Source organism: Salmo trutta, chromosome 2 (genome assembly GCF_901001165.1).
Source record: "Salmo trutta chromosome 2, fSalTru1.1, whole genome shotgun sequence".
Lineage (NCBI taxonomy): Eukaryota > Metazoa > Chordata > Actinopteri > Salmoniformes > Salmonidae > Salmo > Salmo trutta.
The window spans coordinates 48,984,112-49,007,479 of NC_042958.1; the positions used below are offsets into that span (position 1 = coordinate 48,984,112).

The 23,368-nt window shown below is 40.1% G+C and overlaps 1 pseudogene; it reads left to right on the forward strand.

The window, feature by feature from the left end:
• Window positions 1-783: 783 nt before the first annotated feature.
• On the forward strand, window positions 784-1,734 carry LOC115148481 (glyoxalase domain-containing protein 4-like; annotated as a pseudogene).
• The last annotated feature ends 21,634 nt before the right edge of the window (window positions 1,735-23,368 follow it).

A 23,368-nucleotide genomic window follows, 5' to 3' on the forward strand; every position in this document is an offset into this window, starting at 1 on the left:
GGTGGAGGGAGGGATGCAGGTGGTCCTCATAACGCCTGGGCCCACTAATGTAGGGAGAGGTAGGCCGACAGTGGTAGAGCAGCCACAAGCACCTGTTGCTGAGGAACAAGTTGTCCATGTTGAGGGTACTGAGTTACAGCTTGTACCAGAGGGGAACATAGCGTCTGTTATGCAGCAGAAAAATATTGTTGTAGGAGGTAAGGATGGATTTGGGGAGCCATTTCACCCAGATTGGTGAGGAGATGCCCAGTACGAGTGATGGGGTACAGGACGGGGTTTAAGTGGAGCTAGTCTCCCAGGTAGTGGAGATGCCTGGCACGAGTAATGGGGTGCAAGTGGGGAGTGTTGAGAGGGATGTGGCTGAGGGGAGTCAGGGGTCTGTGGCCTTAGTTGAGGAGGATCAGGAGAAGGATATGGCCATCTCTTTTGATATGATAGTAGCTGGTGACGACTCAATTTAGAATTTAGAGGAGGTAAATGGGATCCTGGATCAGACTTTAGGGAAATCTGTCAAATTGGCAGATTTCTTTGATGTTGCTAAGTTTTTGAGGTCAGCTGTGGTGTTACAGAAGACGGTGGGGTTAGACCAGTTGAGTGTGTAGAAGCGTTTCCGCTTGAGGAAATGTGTTACTGCTGTCATGGCAGCAAAAGGTAGTGGGAAACGTGGTAAGGTTCAGAGAAAATTAAAACAATGATAAGGATCATGCCTTATACTGTAGGGTGTTTTTCACTTTGTCTTGTTTCTCTGTTGTTTCTTCTGTTTTTCTTTTCTCTTTTCTATATGACAATCAATTGCAAGGATCCTTAATCAACGTAGACAAACTGAGAGTGATATATAATTGTAGAGTGGCTTTGAGGCGAGCCTTGCATTTCGTTTTCAAAGTGGGTGACAGAAGCAAAACGGACACCTTTTACCGAGATGTGCTCGGCATGAAGATTTTGCATCACAAAGAGTTTGAAGAAGGATGTAAGGCAACTTGTAAGGGCCCTTGTGATGGAAAATGGAGCAAGATAATGGTCGGCTTTGGGCCAGAGGACGATGACTTTGTGGCTGAACTGATCAACAACTATGGAGTGGGAGAATATCACCTATGCAATGACTTCCTCGGTTTGACTGTAGTCTAGCCAGGCTGTCAGCAATACTAAGCGGCTTGCTTGGCCCCTCACTGAGGTTGGAAAGGCCCTCTATCTGGAGGCCCCAGGAGGTTATCGCTTCTGCCTGGTGGACATAGAACAGCCTCCCAATGATCCTGTACAGAAGGTATGTCAGGCAGGGTCTGATCTGCAGAAATCAATGCACTGCTGCTCCTCCCTTCTGGAGATGAAGATGAAAAAGAGCAATGAGGAGACTGTGCTGATGGAATTCGCAGACACTCCGTATAAACTAGAGCTTCACAACATTGTTGGGACAGTAGATCATGGGCGGATAGAATTATCCTGTCCATGTGAGCAGTTGGCAGATCTTGAAGCCTTGATGACAAAAGGAAACCATAAAATCCTTACCATCTTGGTTAGTCTGGACACCCCTGGGAAGGCTTGGTTAGCCTGGACACCCCTGGGAAGGCTAGCCTGGACACCCTGGGAAGGCTTGGTTTGTCTGGACACCCCTGGGAAGGCTTGGTTAGCCTGGACACCCCTGGGAAGGCTACTGTAGAAGTGGTCATTTGGGCTGATTCAGATGCCCATGAGATATGCTTTGTTGTTTGAGTGTTTATTGTGTTGTAGGTTCCCAGACCCAATAAAGTTTATTTAAAACTCAAACTCTCTCTCTATATTTATATTTTCTCTCTCTCTCTCTCTCTCTCTCTCTCTCTCTCTCTCTCTCTCTCTCTCTCCCCCCCCCTCTCTCTCTCTGTTTTCTCTCTCTTTTTTCTCTCTTACTCTCTCCCTCTCTCTCTTTGTTTTCTCTCTCTCTCCCTCGCTCTCTTTCTTTTCTCTCTCTCTCCCTCTTTATTTTCTCTCTCCCCTCTCTCTCTCTCTCCCTCTCTCTTTCTTTTCTCTCTAACATCTCTCTCTCCTTCTCTCTTTTCTCTCTCGCTCTCTCTCTCTCTCTCTCGCTCTCTCTTTCTCTCTCTTCTCTCTCTCTCAATTAATATTGTAGATGCTTTTTGAACCTCTCTGGATTACAACCAAACTATGATAACTGTACCATATTAAAACCCCCTAAGGTTGATGTCTGCGCCCCCACAGAAATCTGATTAGCCTAGAGATATCAATTTCTTTTGCATTGGACGCATCTCAATCCACCGCATCTGCCAATGTCGCACTTCCGCATCTGTTGTGAAAGGTGACAGAGCTAAAGCAGTGTTTGTCAGACCATAACACATCCTGAAAAACATCTTGGCCTAAAAACAATTATGACCCCTCCATGGAAATATTAGACTCTCACGAACAGAATGGTTTTCCATTTTGCCCTACGAGCCCCAGCTAGTGTCTTGAGACTCGTCTGATGTTGGTACAACCGATCTGCCAACTTCAGTCCTTAGCGTCCAAACAGTTTGGGCTACACACCCCTCTTTAGAATGATGAGACTCTCATGAACACGTACATGTCGGTTGTTGTGCTCTAGGACTTCCACAGGCCTCACAAGACCCGTCTGAACATTCCTTGGCATCAGTTCCAAAAATTAATGGAAGTATATATGGAGTGTCTTTAGTGCCAAAAATAAGTGGTTAAATACATGTAAAAAAAATGCTTATAATGTTTCCTGATCTTTCTTATATCTCTCAGACAGACACTTCAGAATAAACTAACTTACATTAGTGACTGTATAATTATTAGTGACTCTATAATTCAGTGTGTTTGTATGGGTTAATAGCAGAAAGGCCAAATTATAATTTTTATCAAATAATTATAAAATATATATATTTTTTATACTTAAAATTCAAAATCAAATAGCAAAATGATCATTGGTATGACCTTAAAAAATTCCATATAGTTTAGTAGAACCTGTGAAGAGACAGAATCATTAGATCACTTATTCTGATATTGCCCCTACGCAGTTTGTTTCTGGTCACAAGCTCAGGAGTGTCTAAAAAGTCATAACATTGTTCTAAAATGAACCCGATAAATAGTCACTGTTGGGCGATCTGGAAAACCATAGTTAAATCAACCAACAACATAATAATAATACTCTTAGCAGAATTTTTTTTTTTTAATCGCAATCTGTTGATAATATGTGATTAGAAAGGTTCAGAATCTATGTAAGACATTTGCAGCACAGTTGAAAAACATATGGAAATCAAGAGAGGGTGCTCTATGGAGATGGGTGGGATTGGCTGAGAGACATTGAGAGGTGGATTTAATCTGTGATTGGGGGATGGCCCCAAAAAATAAAGGGATTTTACTTTGTGTTCTGTGGAAGTGTGTGATCATTGATTGTGAGCTTAAAGCCAATTGTACTAACCTAACTTAACAAAATACATTTACAATATTGATATGATCTTTTGTTGAAAATTCACAATTCCAACGCAACCTCTAAAACAGACGGAGAGAGTTGCCATAACTGCAGGCAACAGAGACTATGGAGTGTGTGTGGTCATTTTGATTACAAGAGTGTGCTGCAGTTTTGTCTAGTTCACGTCCTGTTGGGGTTACGTTTAGGCATTCATTCCAAGTGGTTAAGGTCAGGTAACTTCACCATTCTAAGAACAGCTTGACAATGCATAATCTGTTGGAGCACGGCCTGCACAATTTACATCCTCAAGCATGGTTACTGATTTTCTGATTTAAAATGCATCTTGGGGCAAAAAAAAAGAAAGAATTAAATGTAATTTATAATCCATTGAAAATTCACAACAGTCGAGGCATAAATCGATCCAGGCCTCTGGGTTATCCAAGGTCTCTGGTAGTCCAGCAGCAGTCATCTCATTTTAAACGGTCCATCTTTGATTGATCTGCCCTATGTCTCAGAGTCACTCTGAGAGGGGAATACCTAGGTTGATTGATCGAGACTATGAGTCTGTAGTGGAAAAATAAAGAGAGTGAACAAATGTGAACGATGATGAAGGCCAGTGATAAAGATGTGTCTAGTTACTTGCTGGCGCCGAGGCTCAGCCTGATGGACACAATCACGATTTATGGCATTGCTTGCATGACAGACCATCTGTGGGCTATCATAGGGGTCATACACATCTTATCTGTGGCAATCTCAATGAAGATAGATTCCCACAGAAGTCCTAGGGTCACTTAAGCCAGGAGAGGTGAATACTGATGAAACTTGAATCGATGAAATGAATGTTACTGCGTGAATTAAATTGTCACATTTGGATTGTTTAAAGAGTTCATAAAGAGCCATGGGTTTTGCTATGTTTCATTGTACTGTAAGTGCTATGGATTTATTGTTACAGAGAAACTAACAGCAGATAGTTTAAAGATGAGGGACACACGTGTGTGCTCGGATGATTTAGATAAGAGGTGTGATGATTAGATCCCAGAATGTGTGTTGTTTTCATGCCTTTGTTTAAATGTTTTGGGCCAAGCAAAGTGATGTTAATTAGACGATGGAAGATACTGGGAGATGGCGCTCTTGGAAAGAATCAAAGCTGTGTTTAAATGTTGATCATGGAGTCATTGGCAAACCGATTTCCTGATATACATTTGTATGTCATAGTGGTGAATTTTCTATGCGGTTAAAAGACTTAAGAGATTTTGTATTCTTTTCATTGTGAGGATTTCTGGTATGTGCCATCTGTTAATTGTATTCTTATTTAATTGTAATAAATCGAATAATTCCGAAATGGATACTGACCGTAGTCCTCACATTCCCGAGTAATATTCCTTGAATTATTGTTTTTGTTTAATGGTAAATGTTTTTCACTATATACATAGCATATATGCTCGCTCTCTAACTGTGGATCTCTGAGCTAAGGTTAACTCAATCATTTAAAGCCAGGACATTGATTGCAAGATACTAGCTCTTTGTTCCTTAGCCTCTTAGTTAATTGCAAAACGGTAAACCTAAACATGTGCATTTTATAATATTCTTTACTCAAGGCTCGCAACCTTGGCTATACACACTGGATACAATCATGGGCCTATAGCATTCAAATAATAATGGAGTCAGATAGTACATAGTATCAGGGTCATAGACCCGGTACACTTAGTACATTGCCATTATTCTACAAGTCAAAGTGATCGCAGAGCTTTAAGCTTCAGCAGTCCTCTCCTATGAAAGCCCGTTCTCTCTCTCTCCTCTCCCTCTTCCTCTCCCCCTCCTCCTCTTCAGCTTGAGTTTTGACCCTCCCTCCTTTCTTCCCTTATCTGATTGAAAGCAGCTAGTCTAGTCAACAATAAGGCTGAATAGAGTTGGCCGGCTATATTTATGTATTCATTAACACTCTCCAGATGTAGCCGTCATCGGCCCGATGAGGTTCCCACTATGACTACAATAAATCCATATCCTTTGGTTTTATGGCTTTTATTGTTATGAAAATAAACTGAATTCATTTGATGTTTATTTATTTTGTTAGATTTATCAGGAAGGCTAAAAGCACTGGTATTTCTTCTCTGTGACATGGTCAGGTTCCCATGGTCCAGCATCCTGGTCTTTGCTTTATGGCCTTTGTCAGAATGGAATGTAATGCACCATAATCAAGAGATTAAGGGCTACACTAAAAAATGTGGGTTCCTCAAGGGTTCTTTGGGAAGGGTGATGGTTCTATGTGGAACCATACCAACCCAAAGAACTCTTTGAGCCCTTCAATGATTCTTTGCAGTTCAAAAAACGTCTATTTCCTCTTTTAGTGATAATTAAAATCTAGGTTGAGAGTAACGTGAGAGTGTCATTCCAGTTGATGTAATGTGTTGTGTTATGTTATTGCATATTATATATGACTATAGCCAGTGATGGTGTCTTCTGAAAGAATCACATATTGCCTTGTGTCAACTGAGAGTGGATGAATAAGTCAGTAGTTCTCAATTGTCTCCTCAGGGACCCAGCCGTTTCAGAGATGGCACACCTGATTCGAATTGTTAATAAACACAATAATAAAACCTATGGAATTTAACAATATAATACTGTTAAACCAGAATAAATAAAAACCTGTATGGTTCTACAAAGAACCTTTCAGATTGAGAATGGTCTGTATAGAACCACTCTCCATTAAGGTTCTACAAAGAACCATAAACAGTGTTCTATATAGCCCCAAAAAGGTTGTAACCATAGCAGAACACTTTTTGGTTCTATATAGAACCTTTTTTATGGTTCTTTATAGAACCTTAGGAAAGAGTTATTTATAGCACCATACAGGTTCTAATTATAGCCTTATAAAAAAAACTATCACATAGCACCAAAAAGGGTTCAGCTATGGTTACAAGCCAAATAACCCCTACTTTATAGAACCATTTGTTTTTAGTGAGCAGATTCAATCAGATTTACATCAGCATAGTGTTGTTTGGCAGTGTCGGATGTGGAACTGTGTTAGAGCTGTGAAATCCACAAGCCGCTCATTGTTGTGTTACCGTATAGCGTACACTGCCATTGGATACAACGAAACCACACCAACTATAATCCGACAAATCACATGCAGACGCCTTAGATGTTCATGCAGCCGCGTTACAAATGAAAACATTTGAATACTGGTAAGCATAAATCCCCCCCATCCAAATTAACTAGAGAACATGCATTATCTTAACATCAATAGTTTGACATTTTAGCGACATTATTTCTAGCATTGATAGAGCCTACACTTTCTGCCGCTGTTCGGAACTTCTAGCGCAGCATGGATAATAATGAAGGGAGTGGTTTGTGACACAGAGCAGCCGCTCACCGATATGTCAGCTCATACCACAGATATACCTCCAACACCACCAAAACATCTGCTATGTGGCTGTCGGCCAACGTTGGTTAACGCCAAACTTAAATACGCATAGCTTAACACTGACCATGGCACCTTAGACATTTTTATACAGATGGTACAGATATATAGTCTAGAAGAGAGGTCTGTTGCCATCCACCATACAGTATGTGATTGTAGAATTTCACACATTTACTGTCAAACAATGGATATTGAACGGGGTGTTATTCCCTGTAGACTTACCTCTTTCTATCATCAACCTATTTAGAACCATAGAGTTTTTTTTGGCTGCATCCATCAACAGATTTCCCTGTAAAGTTCTGTGGATCCCAGCCGGCCCTGCCGAGCCTGTCTCTCTGTCTCTCCGCTGCTGTGACGGATTGAGGAATTCTGTGGGACATGTGAAGAGTTCCAGAAAGTCAACCTCTCTCCGTTCCAGAGAGACTCTATGTGTTCCTGTCCCACTTCCTCACCAGACTGTGTGTGTGTGTGTGTGTGTGTGTGTGTGTAAAGAGAATAATAATAAACTCTATAGGGAAGCCTGTCACATCTCGTAGTAGTAACTCTGTCTCCAGTCTCTCCCCGTCTCCAGTCCCTCCGTCTCCAGTCCCTCCGTCTCCAGTCCCTCCGTCTCCAGTCCCTCCGTCTCCAGTCTCTCTCCGTCTCCAGTCCCTCCGTCTCCAGTCCCTCCGTCTCCAGTCTCTCCCCGTCTCCAGTCCCTCCATCTCCAGTCCCTCCGTCTCCAGTCTCTCCGTCTCCAGTCTCTCCGTCTCCAGTCCCTCCGTCTCCAGTCCCTCCGTCTCCAGTCTCTCCGTCTCCAGTCTCTCCGTCTCCAGTCCCTCCGTCTCCAGTCCCTCCGTCTCCAGTCCCTCCGTCTCCAGTCTCTCCCCGTCTCCAGTCTCTCCCCGTCTCCAGTGTCCCTCCGTCTCCAGTCCCTCCGTCTCCAGTCTCTCCGTCTCCAGTCCCTCCGTCTCCAGTCTCTCCGTCTCCAGTCCCTCCGTCTCCAGTCTCTCCCCGTCTCCAGTCTCTCCCCGTCTCCAGTGTCCCTCCGTCTCCAGTCCCTCCGTCTCCAGTCTCTCCGTCTCCAGTCCCTCCGTCTCCAGTCTCTCCGTCTCCAGTCCCTCCGTCTCCAGTCCCTCCGTCTCCAGTCCCTCCGTCTCCAGTCTCTCCGTCTCCAGTCCCTCCGTCTCCAGTCTCTCCGTCTCCAGTCTCATCATCTCCAGTCTCCGTCTCCAGTCGCTCTTGTTTTCCAAGTATTTACATTTCTGTTGTGCATTCCATTCACCACCAGTGTAAGAACATCTAACTAATCCTTCTCAAAGTCTGGGACAGGGGAGTTTTCCAAGACTTCCAAGATAATACTGTCTACTCTCTTGCACCTGTACATTACCTTGTCATCCATAAGCTTTCTTTATTGCTTTAGATCTCACGCACCTCTGGTATCAGCTCCTTAAAAAGCCTGTTGTTTAAAAAGAGACATTGGAGTAATTGTTAAATGAGTGGCTTCAAAGTAATGTTTAAGTGATATCATAGCTCGGAGAACCGCTGACATCTTTATTATCCCTCCCTTGCATACGTTAGTTAGTGACTATGCCTCCACCATAAGGTCATAGGCTCCGACAGATGTTTTCCACAGGGTTGCTGTGAGAAGGCGGGAAGCTGTCTGGAAAAAGAAAACCCATTAATATAATGAGTGTGGGAACGGATGCGATATTAGGCCTTCTGTGATACGCTCGCACCACCATTACTTTAATCATGGCAGAGCTACACAAACACTGGCATGGTAGGCATATTGGAAATAAAAAAAGTAGAAAATAAGATAAGGGTGCGATGGATGGATAAAAGAGACACGGAAGGATGGATGGAGGGATGTGTGGATAGAGAAGCGGGATGACATGAGTCATTGACTGGTAGTCAGATGAGTTAAGTGAACAGCTGTTGGTAATAGCTGTGCGATGTTTAGAATATGTCTGACTACTCATATGAACTTCCAATATGACTTTCAGTTCAATATTACTTGAGAGTTTGTTGAGTCCATATTGGGGTCAAATTAAGAACTTGGGGAGGCGACAGTGATTCAGTGGTCAATTAATGATGGACCTTTACGGCAAAGTCTGTCAGACAGAAAGAGATCAGGAAATGATAGTTGAATATAAAATATTTGTAGTCACTTACTAACCTAAAGCTAACCCAACTAACTAATCTAAATAAATATGCTGATATGGGCTGATTATCACCAATTGACACATCCATCGTCCCAGGCGTGATGGAATGGGAAAGAACTAAGAATTAGAACTAGAGATCCTGTGGGAACAATGGTCATGAAACTGGAATCAATTTATATGGTAATAGCTAGAAAGGGATGAAGGAAGAATTACAGGGACGTTATCAACGTCACTTTTCTCTAGGAAATACATCTGCTAAATGGAAGCCTCAGTGAATAGAGCTGAATTAATTAATACCTAATGATCACTCTCTCTCTCAATACAGATTGTTTTATCTTATAAACACATTTCCTCAAGCAACAACACTGTGGTTTTTGAAAACAATAGGCATTGTATATAGAAATGATGTCTTTGAACAAATGCTTATTATCAGAGGGTTACTATAAGGAAGGCTTTTGCCTTTGTGATACAAATGAGAGAGAGAGCAAGCGAGAGAGCGAGAGAGAGAGAGTGAAAGAGAGAGAGAGAGAGAGAGAGAGAGAGACAGAGAGATTTCCATAGCTGATTTGATACAAGGTATAAATTTGGCATCGAGCTGATGATTCATTCTCTATGAACTGGGGTGTAGCAGCATGTGAATAGGATTTAGGGCTTATGTCCAGTGTTCTGTGACATTCTCTTAGTAATTACAACCTCGCCCACTCACACCTGTAGCCCTGTTTATCACGCACGCACGCACGCACGCACGCACACACACACACACACACACACACACACACACACACCTGCAACCCCAGGTTGTTGGCATGGTCTGTGGAAGAACATATAGATGAAAAAGGAGAGGAAAAAGTTGAGTTAGTTGAGTAGAAAAAAAATCCCATTCTTCGTAAAAAAAAATCATGCGAAAATGAAGGGGTTTGACTCTCAATATGGCACCTGAGAGTTATTACAGTACAATAAATTCCCCAGAATGTTCTCAAGTGGAGAGAAATGGAGTAAGAGAAAGCAGAGAATATATTTGGAAGGAGGGAGCGAGATGAAAGAGGGAAGACAGGTTGAAAGAAAAAAGATTGCTGTCCTTTTGCAAAATGTTCTGAAAGTTGTAAAAATACAAAGATAAAGTGCTACTAAAAAGATATTGTGCTACTAAAAAAGAAATCGTGCTACTAAAAATATAATGTGCTACTAAAAAAGATATTGTGCTACTAAAAAGATAATGTGCTACAAAAAAGATAATGTGCTACAAAAAAGATAATGTGCTACTAAAAAGATAACATGCTACAAAAAAGATAATGTGCTACTAAAAAGATAATGTGCTACTAAAAAGATAATGTGCTACAAAAAAGATAATGTGCTACTAAAAAGATAATGTGCTACAAAAAAGATAATGTGCTACTAAAAAGATAACGTGCTACTAAAAGATGTTGTGCTACTAAAAAGATAATGTGCTGCTAAAAAGATAATGTGCTACTAAAAAGAATGTGCTACTAAAAAGATAATGTGCTACAAAAAAGATAACATGCTACTAAAAAGATAACGTGCTACAAAAAAGAGTGTTACCAAAAAAGATAATGTGCTACTAAAAAGCTAATGTGCTACTAATATATTGTGTTACTAAAAAAGATAACATGTTACTAAAAGCTAATGTGCTGCTAAAAAATTTATTGTGTTACTAAAAAAGATAACGTGCTACTAAAAAAGATACGTTACTAAAATGGTGTTCTGGCTGTGTGGAACAAACAATGAGGTGTTCTCCATTAAACGCAGAAGGGGTACCCATTAATTGTCACAAACACTGGTTTTGTTCTGTAAGTGGCACTTTGTGCTCTTTTGAAGGGATGGGTCCCAACCTCTTTAGGGGCCTAGGATCCATGTGTATAGGGGTGTTCTGCCAGTTACAGGGACGTCAACCCTACTTGGGATGTGGGAGGTTTTTGCGGGAGAGAAATTGGATGACAACTGGAGGTCCACAGGGTTATTGTTCAGAGAAATGGGTTCATAAATTTAGACAATCTGTAGTGAGAGAAAAAGTGGCGGGAGCTACAGTATGTTAAGCAGGGAATCTATCATGGTTCAGCTATGTGGATAACAAACAGACATTGATTCTGGTGGTACTGGTACACACAAAAACATGACGGTTCTAAATAGTACCACATAGGGATTATTTGGCAGGTAACCATAGTGGAACCCTTTTTGGTAATATATAGAACCCTTTTTTCAATATTCTATAAAGAACCATACTCATAAGGGGTGGCAGGTAGCCTAGTGGTTAGAGCGTTGGGCCAGTAACCGAAAAGTTACTAGATCAAATCCCTGAGCTGACAAGGTAAAAATCTGTCGTTCTGTCCCTGAACAAGGCAGTTATCTCGCTGTCCCTAGGCCGTCATTGTAAATAAGAATTTTTTCTTAACTGACTTGCCTAGTAAAATAATAATTATAAGGTTCTAAATGGAACCTGTATTGTGCTTTAAAGAACCCTTTGCTAAGGTTCTATAAAGCACCAAAATCTCAATCTGAAATCTGAATCTTTTTTGTAGATCCTTTTGCAGAACCATACAGGTATTTTTTTTATTCTAGGTTAAAATTATATTGTTAAAATTCCATATGTGTTATTATTGTGTTAATTGACAAGTTGAATCTAGTGAGCTATCGCTGGAACAGCTGGGGGTCCCTGAGGAGGGAAATGAGTACCACTGGCTGATTTTGTCAACTGTTCTCAAGTGACACAAGACCATAAATTAGTCTTTCACAAGATAACATTACATTTAATGTGTATTGATGTGTATTTAATGTGTTTTGGCATAACACAACTTAACAAAACATATTGCAATATATATATATATATAAAATATATTTTGATTTGTTTAACCATTTTTTGGTTACCACATGATTCCATATGTGTTATTTCAGAGTTTTGATGTCTTCACTATTATTCTACAATGTAGAAAATAGTCAAATTTGATTAGTAGGTGTGTCCAAACCTTTGACTGGTACTGTAAATATATATTTTAAATAACTATATACAATATAACCGAGGCAAAATATTAAAAAATGCTGTTAGTTGCCAATATGGTTCTGTTCTGTAGGTGGCACGATGTGCTCTTTTCAAAGGATGGGTACCAATCTCTCAAAGGCCCAAGGACACATGTGTACATGGGTAGTCTGTCAGTCACTGGGACGGCAACCCATCTTGGGATGGGGAGGATTTAGCAGGTGGAATATTAGAGGACAATTGGAGGTTTACAGCTACAGTATATTGACATTTAATCATCATGGTACTTTTTAATGGTACACTTACAAACATACAGTGGCAAGAAAAAGTAGGTGAACCCTTTGGAAATACCTGGATTCCCGCAAAACACCAGTCTCAACGTCAACAGTGAAGAGGCGACTTCTAGACAGAGTTCCTCTGTCCAGTGTCTATGTTCTTTTGTCCATCTTAATATTTTATTTTTATTGGCCAGTCTGAGATATGTATTTTTCTTTGCAACTCTGCCTAGAAGGCCAGCATCCCGGAGTCGCCTCTTCACTGTTGACGTTGAGACTGGTGTTTTGCCGGTACTATTTAATGAAGCTGCCAGTTGAGGACCTGTGAGGCGTCTGTTTCTCAAACTAGATACTCTAATGTACTTGTCCTCTTGCTCAGTTGTGCACCGGGGCCTCCCACTCCTATTTCTATTCTGGTTAGAGCCAGTTTGCGCTGTTCTGTGAAGGGAGTAGCACACAGCGTTGTACGAGATCTTCAGTTCCTTGGCAATTTCTCGCATGGAATAGCCTTCATTTCTTAGAACAAGAATAGACAAGTTTCAGAAGAAAGTTCTTTGTTTCTGGCCATTTTGAGCCTGTAAACGAATCCACAAATGCTGATGCTCCAGATACTTAACTAGTCTAAAGAAAGCCTGTTTTATTGCTTCTTTAACCAGAACAACAATTTTCAGCTTAGCTAACATAATTGCAAAAGGGTTTTCTAATGATCAATTAGCCTTTTAAAATGGCAAACTTGGATTAGCTAACACAACGTGCCATTGGAACACGGGAGTGATGGTTGCTGATAATGGGCCTCTGTACCCTATGTAGATATTCCGTAAAAAAATATGCCGTTTTCAGCTACAATAGTCATTTACAACATTAACAATATCTACACTGTATTTCTGATCAACTTGATGTTATTATCATGGACAAAAAATTAGCTTTTCTTTCAAAAACAAGGACATTTCTAAGTGACCCCAAACTTTTGAACGGTAATGTATGTATAGTAACCCAAGGTGTAAAATAGTAAACAATAGTTACTTCTCAGACAGTATCATTAAACTGTCAAGAGGAGTGAAACAAGTTTGTCCACTATCGGCATACTGTATCTATTTGTTATGGCCATCGAAATATTGGCTATGAATATTAGATCCAACAATAATATCAAGGGGCTAGAAATCCAGGGTTTAAAAACGAAAGGGTCATTGTATGCAAACAACTCATGTTTTCATTTAAACCCACAATTTCACTAACCTCTCTCTGGATTACAACCAAACTATGATAAATCTACTATATTACGTATTGGATCGCTAAAAAATACAACTTTAACTTTACTGTGTAGTTTACCAATAAAATGGTCTGACGATGAAATGGACATACTCGGTACTCATATCTCGAAAGAAAGAAACAATCTCAATACAATACATTTGAATAGAAAGTTAGCAAAAATAGATAAGATCTAAGGTAAATACCTGTCTTGATTAATTCTTTAGTCATATCCCAGTTTACATATTTACTAATGTCCCTGCCTACACCGAACAACTTGTTTTGGAAATTATATGAGCAAGAAATGTTTAACTTTATTTGGAATGGCAGGCGAAACAAAATTAAACAGGCCTAATTGTATAATGAATATGAAATCTGAGGCCTGAAATGATTAAATATTAAAGCATTGAACCTCTCACTAAAGACTTGAGTCATACAAAAGTTGTACTTAAATCCAAACTGGTTCTCTAACAGATTAATGTCGGGCACAAGTTCCGTACCTTCTGCCTCCCTGTCAATCTTTTCCCTCCCTCTCTCTATCCCTTTCATTTCTTTTTTTAATCTTTGCGTTTGTTCACACCATCTCTTCTTCATCCCTTCTCCTCATACTGTACCTAGACTTGTCCTCGCCCCTAACTCTCTCCACCCTCACAACGCTCTCATCTCCTTTCCCTGTCTTCTATCTCAACACTTCAAAGATTTCAATTTGGGAGGAAATCTTGCCCGGATTGCACCCCACTGTGATAACTTAATTGTTCATTCTGTTTTTAATTTCATTTTCATTTTCAGTCTCTCCTTTCTGCCCCTTAATCTTGATTTATAGAAATACAATCATTTAGTTATGGTTCAATGCCTTTGTTTTTGAGTGGATTACTATTTTAAAAGCAATCTTTTGGTATTTTCTTCATTAGTCCACTGTTCATTAGTCCATACAGTCCCAAAATGTTTTGCATGTCAGCAATCACGTTTTCAAGATGGCCTTTCAAAAAGCATCATGATGATGTGGCAAGTTACAATTTGTATTTTGAAAGTCCTATGCCTTGTTCTAAACCACTGGTAACTTGGGAAAAAATGAGCTCCGACTTGGAAAAATAATTTTGAACGGTCATCCAACTCGGAATATCAAGTCGGAAACTCTGGCATCTTTCTACAGCTCCGACTTTTCAACCTGAAAATCACTGATGTCATGATTTGACCCAATTTTTTTCAGAGTTCCCAGTTGTCTTGAAAGCACCATTATATCTTGAGCATTTGACTGCTCATCGTGATGATGTGGCCGGTGACACTTTGCTTCTTGAAAGTCCAATGTCGTGAAAACATGACTGGTGACATGCAAAACATTTTGTATCAACAGAGGACTAATGAAAGAAAAAATATATAATTTCCCTTTAAGGCCTGGGGTTCATGACAATTCATCAATAAGGGCTCTATTCAATCCGCATCATGGAAGCTCAGCTTTACAGCGTGATTTAAATTTAAAGGCAATGTTACCGCTTTAAGCGGAGACTGCATTAATGCTAAACACTGCATATGTCGGCTCAATTGGAAATTACCTTTAAATTTGTATTGCGGAATCTGTAATGCTTCAGCTTTACAAATTGAATAGAGCCCTAAAACCAATCAATCCATGCTTACAGTATGTACCCACCACATTATTTTGAGAGAAAAGGAATAGGTCCAAAAGACATTCTTTGGGACTAAATTATTTCTCCAACAACATCCAATCTATCTAAAAGTAATCCTTTAGGAGTTCAGTATGGTAATTCATTAACAAATAAAATAGCAAAAATATGACTTCTCTTTTAGCAGCTTGTCAGTTTAGTCTGAGTTCCTCTGAACAGGGCACTTTCGAAAGAGAGTACATGTTTGGTAACACTTTATTTTGTTAGTCCCCTACATCTATAGATGTACCCACAACACTAGAAGTTAATGTGAAGAGGAATATGATCACGAACAACACAACAAGGACAATACAACAAGGACAACACAACAAGAACAACACAACAAAGACAACACAACAAGGACAAGACAACAAAGACAACACAACAAGAACAACACAACAAGGACAACACAACAAGGACAACACAATAAGGACAACACAATGAGGAACACTATAGGGCAATTATGCAGGAAGTGATGATGTTTTTAATTTGTTGGACAGAAAGGGGAGGGGGCAGGAGATGCAAAAGCGGTAGTGTTATTTTGTGACCCTATCGTCGTTCCCCTGGATGGAGTCTGTTTAATCAGAGTGGAGTAGAGGACAGACAGAGGGTGGGGATAACCCTAACCAGAACCCAGCCACCCAAGCCACAGAATGTTCACACACACCACATATGCTGCTGCTAGTCACTTTACCCCTACCTATATGTACAGTATATAGCTACCTTAATTACCTTCTGCATATCAACTTGGTACTGGTACTCCCAGTCTATAGCCATGTTGTTTTCTACTCATGAGCGCTCTCGAGCAGGTTCTTAACAAGGGTCTCTCTGTACTTTGCTCTGTTCATCTTTGCCTCATTCCTGGCTAGTCTCCCGTCCCTGAAAAACATCCCCACAGCATGATGCTGCCTCCACCATGCTTCACCGTAGGGATGGTGCTAGGTTTCTTCCTGACATGACGCTTGGCATTCAGGCCAAATATTTCAATTTTGGTTTCATCAGACCAGAGAATATTGTTTCTCATTGTCTGAGAGTCTTTAGGTGCCTTTTGTCAAACCCCAATCGAGTTGTCATGTGCCTTTTACTGAGGAGTGGCTTCCGTCTGGCCGCTCTAAAATAAAGGCCTGATTGGTCGAGTGCTGCAGAGATGGTTGTCCTTCTGGAAGGTTCCAAATCATCTCCAATCAATTTAATTTACCACAGGTGGACTCCAGTCAAGTTGTAGAAACATCTCAAGGATAGTCAATGGAAACAGGATGCACCTAAGCTCCATTTCGAGTCTCATAGCAAAGGGTCTGAATACTTAGGTAAATAAGGTATTTCAGATAGTTTTTTATACATTTGCCCATAATTCTAAAAATCTGTTTTTGCCTTGTCATTATGGGGCATTGTGTGTAGACTGATGAGGACAACTTTTTATTTAATCTATTTTTGAATAAGACTGTAAAGTAACAACATGTGTAAAATGGGAAGGGGTCTGAATATTTTCTGAATGCACTGTATAGCCATGCTATTTTTACTCATTATTTTTATTTGTTATTCACTTTGCCAATATTTATATTTTTTATTTTATGTTTAACTCTACATTGTTGGAAAATTACCTGTAAGTAAGCATTTCACTGTTGGTCTACACCTGTTGTATACAAAGCATGTGACAAATAAAATGTGATTTAATTTGAAAACGCAAATACAAACTCCACACACACATCGCAGACTAGAGCAAACTAGACCTCAGGCCAGCCCTCTCAGTAGCGCTGCTTATCTGGGAACAGGTTTATATTTAGCAGACAGAGTTATGATCTAGTATCCACGGGTCTATGTCCAGTTATGAAGGTCACCAGGAGGTCATGGGGGGGTCAAACAATATCATTGATCTCATGGAACTTCAGATTCCATGGAGAGAGGGAGAGAAAGCAAAAAAGAGAGAGAGACACTACTTAAGCCAGTCAGAATAATCCAGATCTCTTTGTCTGTATACCCCAGTCTGGACAATCCACTGAGACCGCCAACAGAGTGGGAACCAGACACGCAGGCAGCTTTCAGCAGGCAAACATGAGAAGGAAGTAAGCTTTTAGAGTCATTTCCTGTGGCTTAATGTAGGTTAATGTAGCTTAATGTGAGTTATTGTATCGGAATGTGGGTTATTTTAGCTGGCCTACCTCAACTGTGAGAGCACAGATGATTGCACTTAAAATGCATAACGTTCAGTCTGCAGAAGAAGGAAAATAGCTGGACTGTGGGTAATTCTCAGGTACTGGACTGGACACTGGTGCAGTGTCTCCCAATTCTCTAGAATTCTATAAGGGGGGAATTCCGAACGGAATTATGCACATGTAAATAGAAATAAATTCCCTTTTTATGCACTTTTCTCTCAATGCGTATTCTGACCTTGAATTTAGCGGGGAAAGCCGTTGCCAGCAAGGTACATGTTTGGGATGGAGATCCAATAAATAAAGGTGTGGTGGAGGTGTGTCTATAGATACGCCATATTCTGACCTTGACTTAATTCCCCCATAATTCCTACATGAAGTGGAAAAACATCTACTTTCTTTCCCCCCCAATATAAAATAACACCAATCTCCATCCACTGTCATTTATTAATTGATAAGAGCTATTGATAAGACCTGGGTAAATGAGTAATCTGTTTAGATGAGGGGATTGTAAATATAAATTACAATTGTTTTAGATCTATTTGACCTTATGACCTCTGGAGACAAATATGAAACCAGTCATATTTCAGCAAACTGAAAATCATGTACTGAGTTGCTTTATGTGCATCATGTTTTAATTATGTGCCTGGACTTAAAAAAATAATAATTATACCATTTTTATAATGTTAAATATTAGCCACTACGGGTAGCCATCGGCAATAAAACAAACATACATAATTATATAAAGTTATGACTATAACTATTGTTCCCTGACGGAGGGAAATGAGAGGAGATACACTCTCAGCCACTTGTTGGAAGCCCCACCTTGCAGCCCCACCATGCAGCACTCATTTAGCTAGCCCGGTCTCCAAAGTCCACATAGGACCGGATCACTGAGGTGGGACCGGACCCTTCATCAACAAGTATTGGAAGATAGGCAAGAAGTATTGACTGAGGCAGACACAGGCGGCGGGGTGTACCTAACGAAACTGGCTGCCCTCTCTCTTCAATTAGCCTCCTGTAACCGGTGACAGAATGTACAGGAGCCAGATTGGGCGCAGGAAACCCCCACATACCCCACAGCAGACAAGACATTTGCTCCAATCCATCTCCGCTCGTTCTTCTTCACCTCGGTCCCATCATTTTCTCGTCGTTTTCATAGCCATCTTACTCCCCAGATAGCAGATAGCACTGCCGGCTTTGCCACAGCAGCAGCCAGTCCTATGTGGGCCAACAGTGTTGCAAAATATGGCAAACTATTATGTATTCATGATGGCAGACCAGATTTGTGCTGATTGTGGCTTATGATATAATGCCAAAATATATTTCAGATCCTTTGTTTAATATTAAATATGCACTGTACATCTTCTTGCACTCAACATTTTATCCCTCTCATATGTACATATCAATTTCACTGTTTTATTTAATTGATTTTAACTGCCTGTTTGCACATTCTCTGTACCCTTTGATCCATTGTTATTAATCTTTTAGATAAAGTATTATGTATCAGGCACCTTTAAAAGCTAGCAAGATTTAAATCGGACTTAGGATATCAAGGAGGCTGTCAACTGAAACTATTTGCTGTCCGGTTATTTGGCTAACATTTGTGAGCTAAATCGAGGAGCTTTTTCTTTGTGCTAGCTAGCTAACTAAGTTAACATGTCCTTAGCTGCTCAAGTTAAAAAAGTTCACATTTTTCTTTTAGGTTGTGTGAGTTAGCTGTCAAGGGGCCACTACTGAGGATGTGTCAGGGATTTCTTCGTCGTCAGACGATATGGCGAAATCATCGTCGGAAAATGAGTACCAATATGCAGCAGAGTTGAGATAGTTCATTTTGAACGTTTAATAAACTCAAAACGAACATACAAAAATAACAAAATAAACTCACGATTTACAGACAGTCCTGTTAGGCTCACTCACACTAAACAAGAAACAATCTCCCACAATTACACAGACAAACACACCCAACTAATATAGGACTTCCAATTAACCAAACATAGACATACAACTAACTAGATCAACATAGAAATACGTAAACAAGGAACAGTGCCCAAAAACCCTGGAATACTTAAATCAAATGCCCTTTTAGAAAAAACACCACCCCGAACCACATAAACCAAATACCCTCTGCCACGTCCTGACCAAACTACAATAACAATTAATCCTTATACTGGCCAGGACGTGACAGGATGCTAGCTATTAAAGGGTGAGTACTGTAGCTAGCTAACTATAGCTAATACTATTTAATAAACATGTTATGTTTGTATCTGTCTAGTAACAGTGCTATGGATAGATATACAGTACCAGTCAAAAGTTTGGACACACCTACTCATTCAAGGGTTTTTCTTCATTTTTACTATTTTCTAGATTGTAGAATAATACTGGAGACATCAAAACTATGAAATAACACATATGGAATCATGTAGTAACCAAAAAAGTCTTAAATAAATTAGCCACACTTTGCCTTGATGACAGCTCTGCCCACTCTTGGCATTCTCTCAACCAGCTTCACCTGGAATGCTTTGCCAACAGTCTTGAAGGAGTTCACACATATGCTGAGAACTTGTTGGCTGCTTTTCGATCACTCTGTTGTCCAACTCATCGCAAACCATCTCAATTGGGTTGAGGTCGGATTATTGTGGAGGCCAGGTCATCTGATACAGCACTCCATCACTTTTCTTCTTGGTCGAATAGCCCTTACACCATTTTGGGTCATTGTCCTGTTGAAAACAAACGATAGTCCCACTAAGTGCAAACCAGACGGGATGGCGTATCGCTGCAGAATGCTGTGGTAACCATGCTGCACCTGACAAAGCACCCCCCCACACCATCACGCCTCCTCCTCTATGCTTCACAGTGGGAAACACACATGCAGAGATCATCCGTTCACCTACTCTGCATCTCACAAAGACCTGGTGGTTGAAACCAAAACATCTCAAATTTGGACTCATTAGACCAAAGGACAGATTTCCACCAGTCTAATGTCCATTGCTCGTGTTTCTTGGCCCAAGCAAGTCTCTTCTTGTTATTGGTGTCCTTTAGTAGAGGTTTCTTTGCAGCAATTCGACAATGAAGGCCTGATTCAGACAGCCTCCTCTGAACAGTTGATATTGAGATGTGTCTGTTACTTGAACTCTGTGAAGCATTTATTTGGGCTGAAAGTTCTTGAAATGTAACAAATTGACTGACCTTCATGTCTTAAAGTAATGATGGACTGTCTTTTCTCTTTGCTTATTTGAGGTGTTTTTGCCATAATACAGCCTCTCCTGAGTCATCTGAATCCAGAAGACACGCCTCTCTAGGGCCATCAGATTCCAGAAGACACGCCTCTCCTGGGCCATCAGACTCCAGAAGACACGCCTCTCTTGGGCCATCAGACTCCAGGGGACAGGCCTCTCCTGGGCCATTCGACTCTAGAGGACATACGTCTCCTGGCCCATCAGACTATAGAAGACACGCCTCTATTGGGCCATCAGGTTCCAGAAGACACGCCTCTCCTGGGCCATTCGACTCTAGAGGACATACGTCTCCTTGGGCCATCAGACACACTTCTCCTGAGCTTATAAAGAGTCACCAGATTTTAGAAGGTATGCCCTCTTTTCTGGGAATAATTGCACTAAATAAATACAATATGAATATATACGTAGGAAAATGTTTTCATTTAACTTTTAACTTAATTTGAGAAAATGTAGTATATTGCAAATCTATAGTTTTTTACTGTCAATGTATAACAGGTTAGTAAACACATTTAAATTGTTTTGACATTACAACCCCAATAAGCTGTTACTGGGAAATTCCACCCCCCCCCCAAAAAAGATCTAGGTATGCCATTTGTTCATTAGTCTACTGTTGATCCACTTCCAAAATGTCAGTTATTTGTATACAAAAAGTGTCACAGCATGATACATTTTACATTGTGTTTTGAGTAGGGATTGCCGAATGTAACAAATACTGTACCTAAGTACTTTACTTTATAGCATAAGTAATACATTACCAATAAGGCTGAGCTAATGGAGTCCAGACGGTTAACAACTAGTAATGCCTCTGCTGAGTCTCTTGATTACTGTCTGGAAGAGTCTCAACGCAAGGACCACAAACCACTGAAGTGAACAACTGTGAGCATTTGTTTTGCACTAAGGAATTGTGCTGAGTAATGATGTAACAATTGACAGGTCCTTATGCACTCCGATTGAAATGTTGAAGATAGAAGTGCTTTGCAAACCCCTGATGTAGTATGCGTCGTAAAAAATATATATTTTTAAACATTGTGAATCGCCAGTGCAGGAAAAATACTTTCTTATTTATATTACATTATTTTAACTTTTCCCCAAAAATACCTCCTATCTTATGTGACAGCTGACGCACACTCTCCTCTCCTTCTTTCATGCATTGTCTAGTCAAGCCGAACACTACCAAGCTTCACATGCTGACCAACAGGAGTTTGACAGCTTTTTCGTTTAGGCTTTATTAGTTTGATCATTTGACAGCTTATTGTTATCTATGCCCTGTGTGTAAAGTTAAAGCAGTATTTGTTTTTACTGACTGTCAACAGATATACTGCATGTGCATGTGGTACAATTTGTAGTTTGGGGTTTAGTACTGTTAAAACTGGTAGTAACTTTCCACAAACCTGCACACATTTTGTGTAGTATCTACACAATTTGAAGGCAAAATACGCGACAACGAAAGACAACCCTAAAACTGACAAGGTTTTCAAAATGCTAAATTCTCCAATTCTCTGTCTACCCAACCAACGACCCACAACAGCAACATCTTCTCAAAACGTATAATAGAGATAGATCTGTTTTGTGTTTTCATGATTCCTCCTGGTCTTCAAATACTGGACAGACCAGGAATTGTTCTCAGCACAATGACATTAAAAACATCACTATTGCATGGAGAAGATTGCTGTTCTGTTTGTGTTTATTAAATGTCTATTTATTGTTTAAAAGACCCTTCATGTTTTTCAGCTCTGCTCCTGAATGTTCTGACAAAACAGGAAATGATATTAGAACAAATTAGAATAATTAGTCAAACCATTCAAGACCAGAGAGGCAGGAGGGTCCTGCAAGATGACCTACCTGATGGTCTTTTTCCAGTAGGAAGTGTTCAACAAATGGAACATCTTGATGGGGAGCTGAAGGCCGGCAGAGAGTTCAGGCAAAAGATGGTGAGATCTAATTGTTGCATTTCTCCTGACCTAGTCAGCCATTATAATTATGCTTTAAAAGTTGGTGGTATTATTAGCTGAGACATGATCAATATCCAGATATGTATGGAGCCTTAGTTATCCAAAACAAAGATAGTGTTTTTGATATTGGAAAAGAAATCTCAGCAGCCAATAGGCTATTAAAATGAGGTGAATTACTTAATATTGACATTCAATATCCATATGTTATGGTCCCTGTTCGGTTGTCTGTGTAGTTACAGATTGACTATTTGGGATTGAAAGGTGGCTGTGATGTGAAAGAGAGAGTGTGGAGGATCATGGCACATAATCTCCCACGATCTTTCAAAGACCATGAAGTGGAGGGGAATTCATGGAAAGGTGCCCTTCTGTCAACTGCAGATGGGCACTGGCATTGGTTGCAATTAAATTAAGTTAGTTAGTTCAGGGGAATCGAGTGGTGAATTTTCATTACAACTATGTTGTCATTAAGCCAGACAAGTTTTTTTTTTCACCATCAAAGTTGCTGTCTTAGAGACTAATTTCTGTTCCAATGTTGTCAGTGTTCTGATGTGGCATCAAAACACTGACAACATTGGAACAGCCCTATAAACAATATTTGGCCCTGTCAGGAAGACAAACGCTGCTTCAGGTAAGTTACTCAACCTAGTGATATATATATTTATTTTAAGTGTCTTCGCTCTTCTATAACATGGCATTTATATGATAAATACAGATTAGTGTCCTAAATACATAAATTGTCCTTCAACTGCTGTAATTTGATTTCCCAACTTGTGAATCAGATTGTTACTTGGTCCGGTCCAACCAAATGTGGGGTTATAGCTCAAGAATATCCACATTGTAGTTTTAACATTGTATGTATTATCTTTTGCTTGTGAATAAAATGGACAAA